The 4319-nt window shown below is 52.7% G+C and overlaps 1 long non-coding RNA gene across 1 annotated transcript; it reads left to right on the plus strand.

Moving 5' to 3' along the window:
* The first annotated feature begins 214 nt into the window (after positions 1–214).
* LOC122214867 lies at positions 215–3885 on the plus strand. Its single transcript, XR_006200111.1, has 4 exons — positions 215–900; positions 1225–1290; positions 1604–1671; positions 3533–3885. It is a non-coding gene; the product is annotated as an uncharacterized LOC122214867 (long non-coding RNA).
* The last annotated feature ends 434 nt before the right edge of the window (positions 3886–4319 follow it).

A 4319-nucleotide genomic window follows, 5' to 3' on the forward strand; every position in this document is an offset into this window, starting at 1 on the left:
CGGTGGGGCCGCGGACCGGGGTCCAAATCCTGACTCCTCCATTCCAGGGGCCCTGGAGTGCAGGATGGGAAGTGTGTGGTCCCTAGGTTTGACCACAAGATGGCAAGCTGACTCAAGGCATTGCCATTACTGGTGGCAGCGGGTGGGTCATCCGGTATCACAAATGTGTGTGACACTCTCAGCTGATCATTTACTTTCTGTCTCCGGGCCTGGATCCGGCTTTCCAGAGGCTTGCAACCAACAAAAAAGAAGGAAATCAGATCAGGTGGTATGTTTAATTTCCAAGGGGCTTCTCACCATACTGAGAATAAAATTCATAAGTTCAGGTAAGACCCGGCCCCTCGTCCCTCCTCCGACACTTTCTCAGCCAGCTCAACCGACACCTTCGGAGAAGGGGCTGTGGTCGCTCCAGGAACCCTGCTTCCTGTCACTCGATGGCCCCACGGCTCGGAGAGTGGGTGCCACACCTGGTCTGTTTGTGCTGCTGGAATTGGCTGGAGGTCGATAACGTAAAGCCTGCAACTCCTATTTGGGAGCCATTTCATTCATTCCCTCGTTCGTTCGCTCGATCGTTCCATTGTTCATCAGTTCATCAGTATTGATCCAGCCTCTGCTAAGTGCCAAACGCTTGCAGTTCAAGTAACAGTGAAGCCACAGGGCATCGAAAATTGCCACAGCCAGCCTCCTATTTCATTAGACACCTCGAGGCATCCCAAATATCAATAATGGTAATAATAATGTAAAGGCAACAGAATTAGCCAAGGATGTATTGAAAATTCCAGAAGGTGGCGTTAGTGTGATTTCATATGCGAAAGGCAGAAACCAATTCTATAACACGTCATTGGAACAAAAGACCACCCGTCGGGGAAAAAGGAAAAACCTGGTTTCTATAAAACCCAGGTAAGCGTCTTTTTATGTGAGCAAAGTATAATTTCATTAATCAAGTCTCTGCTTTGAGTATTTCATTTATTGATGACCTGTCCCAATCAGCTGATCACATTAGTCACGTATCAGTAGACTTTTGGGTGTTTCTAGTGCTATGTAATTATTTATATTTAGATGCGATCCTTACTCCTTTCCACTAAGCTGTAACAAAGAAGTCAAGTAAAAATGTAAAAATGGTGTGTTTGTTTATGCAAACCCGGCTTTCTTGATCTCTCCTGAGGGAAGAGAGGAGATTATGACTCAGTTTTTTAGCCTGATTGGATTTTGTTTTGTTTTCAGAGGATGAGTCAGAGAAGGCTTCCTGGAGGAAATGACATCTAAGCCAAGACAAGGACAGAGGGATAAGTAGGAGCTAACCAGACGTGGGGAGTAGGGCAGGGTAGGGAAGGGTACCCAAGAAAGAAGCAGCAAGTACGAAGGCCTGGAAGGGAAGAACATTCCAGGACCTGAGCACCTGTCCCCGTATCTGGGACGAGGAGGGTGCCCTGCCCGGGGGTTGGGGGTGGGGGGTGTGGGGGGGAGTGGGGCAGCCCTGAAGGTGAGAGAGGCAGGGAGGGGCAGTGTAAAGTCTTAAGGATGCCAGACTTCACCTTAGGAGCAGTAAAGAGCATGAAATGGTTTTAAGCAAAGGACTGACCTGATTCAACTTTCTTTCTAGAAAGATCTCAGCAGCAGCTCAGAAGGCTCAGAAGCCAAGGCTGGCAGTCACGTAGGACATGGCTACAGGTGGGAGCTGCTGGGGGCCTGGCCTAGGGTAGCCAAGTGGGGGTGAAGAGGTGGGACCCGAGGGGCATCTGCACAGCAGGATGGGAGTTGGAGGTGGAGGGTTTCGGGGCAGGACCCCAGGGATGCGGCCCCAGCCACCTGTCCTGCAGGTGAGGAATCCTGGGGAGGAAACGAGCGGAAGACAGCGGAAAGCTTCGTTCTGGACACGTGAAGCGTGGGATGCCCCAGGGATGTTCCCTGGAGGGTGTCCAGCGGGCAGTCGGTTGTGAGGGGACAGCAAGACGGGACCCCCAGCCCCTAGATCCCGGGGGAGAGCCACCAGAGACCGGCCCTGCAGAAGCCAGCATCGAGAGGGCCGGCAGGGGAGGAGGCAGTGGTGAAGGCAGGGGAGGAGGCAGGAAAGCAGGGAAGGAGTTTCGGGAAGGAGACCGTGGTCGGCTGGGTCAAATGCACCTAAGAAGCCCCATGACAGAGGACCTGAAGGCATTCATGAGACCGGTGGCCCTGGCAGGGGCGAGTTCGGGGGGCTAAGTGGGCAGGAAAAGGGTGGGAGTTGAGGAAACAGCGGCGGTGGGTGTAGACAAGCTCGCTTCTGAAGGGAAGCAGAGGAGTGTGGATGGACGCTGGCCGGGCGCACGGAGGTCAGAGGGTTTCTGCCCTTGTTAGTGTGGGAGCAGCTCCGTGGCTGATGAGGCGGTAGGAGAGGGAGGGATGGATAAGTCAGGAGGCGAGGTGGAGAGAGAATTAAAGGCTTGAAGTCCTGGAGCGGGTTGGAAAGGGCGGGCCCGGGGCCAAGCGACTGGCCTTGTGTAAGAGCGGCTTGTATGTTTCCTCCATAAACCGGGAGAGACAAGGGAAGGGAACACACAGGGAGGGGCAGGAGGGGTGACCACAGGACCACACCCCTGGGCGCTGGAACCGGGGAGCGAGTCTCTGGGCAGGATGCGGCTTGTCTCCAAGGTCTGAGGCAACTGGCCCGGGAGGGGAGTCGACTTGGCCCTGGAGTGCGGACCCAACCCAATGCAAATGCCCTGGCTCCCCCGCACCGGGGTTGGCAGCCATGGGCTCCCTTCCCCTGAAGCCTGAAGCCTGCGTGCAGGGGGAGCTCCACCCAGCCCGAGGCGATCCAAACAGGGCTCGGAGAAAGTCGTTACCAAGGGAATTCTTCGGCAATACCTCAGGTCTTGTCTCTGCAGAGCGGAGATGAGTAATTGACACAGGGCCCTAATCTTCTCTTAATCCTGGGCAGCCCACAAGCCTCACGCCGCCCCTCCTGCTTCCTTACCTACTCAGGCGTCCATGACTTAGCGTAAAGAAAAAGGAAGGGAGGGAAGTGGGGAGGTGGGAAGGAAGAAAGAGGAGAGAAAGAGGAAGATTCCTTAATGTCGAGGAGCTTTTTTTTTTTTTTTTTTTAGTTTATTTTGAGAGGGAGGGCGTGCACAGGGGAGGGGCAGAGGGAGAGGGAGAGAGAGGATCCCAAGCAGGCTCTGTGCTGTGTAGAGGGCCTAGAACCCACGAACCGGGAGGATCACGCCCTGAGTCAAAATCAAGAGTGGGACACTTAACCCACTGAGCCACCCAGGTGCCCCCTTAACGTCGAGCAGCGTCAAGGGGAGAAGTTACTGAATGGCTCATCGCGTCCTCCCAGGCTGAGGCTCGGGCTGCTGCTCTCTGGCACGAAGGAGCCTCGTCCCCAACCGGGCTCACTCGGAGGGCAGCACTAGGGGAGTCCTGGCACAAAGCCTGCGTAAGTCAGCTGGAACCATAAGTCGGGAACAGCTCTCACGACTGCCCTCCGTGGGCACCGAGGTCAGCTGCTCTACGTGCGTCCCAACAGCTCCGAACCACCCTTGTTCTGCAGGTGGGGACCCAAGGCTCAAAGAAGATAAACGCCCGGGCTTGCCCGGCAGTGAGCCGCAAATCCAGAACCTGAGTGTCTCCCAAGGCAGGGAGGCAGGGTGGCATCGCGGTTGCAGGAACCCTACTCGCTGTGGGATCTGCAGAGGGTTGCAAGGACCTACCTTACGGGCTTGTTGTAAGGTTCAGATGGGCTCGTATTCACAAAGTACGCAGAAAATGGAAGTGCTGTGTTCTGTTTGGCCATTGCAATTTGGGGGTCATCTCACCCCCCATCGCCATCAGCACCCCAATATCAAGGCAGTCCAAATAAGCATATAATCTGAATAAAAAGGGTGAGCCTCCTTAGACTCTGCTTCAAACCAAATGTCTCCATTTCAAGTGGATTTCCACTCCTAACCCTCTTTCTCCTTCCTGCAGAATTTCACAAGCCGTTGCTCTATTTTTTTTTTCTTTTTGGTTGTTATGGTTATTTTTTATTTTTTATTTTTTATTTTATATTATTTTATTTTTATTTTACTTTACTTTACTTTACTTTATCTTCATCGGGCTCTGTGCTGACAGCTCAGAGCCTGGAGCCTGCTTTGGATTCTGTGTCTCCCTCTCTCTCTGTCCCTCCCCTGCTTCCACTCTCTCTCTTTCAAACATAAATAAACGTTTTTATTTGTTTATTTTTCTTTTCTTTCTTTATTTAAATTTTTATTTTTTTAAAAATTTACACCCAAGTTAGTTAGCGTATAGTGCAACAATGATTTCAGGAGTGGATTCCTTAGTGCCCCTTCCCCATTTAG

Source organism: Panthera leo, chromosome A3 (genome assembly GCF_018350215.1).
Source record: "Panthera leo isolate Ple1 chromosome A3, P.leo_Ple1_pat1.1, whole genome shotgun sequence".
Lineage (NCBI taxonomy): Eukaryota > Metazoa > Chordata > Mammalia > Carnivora > Felidae > Panthera > Panthera leo.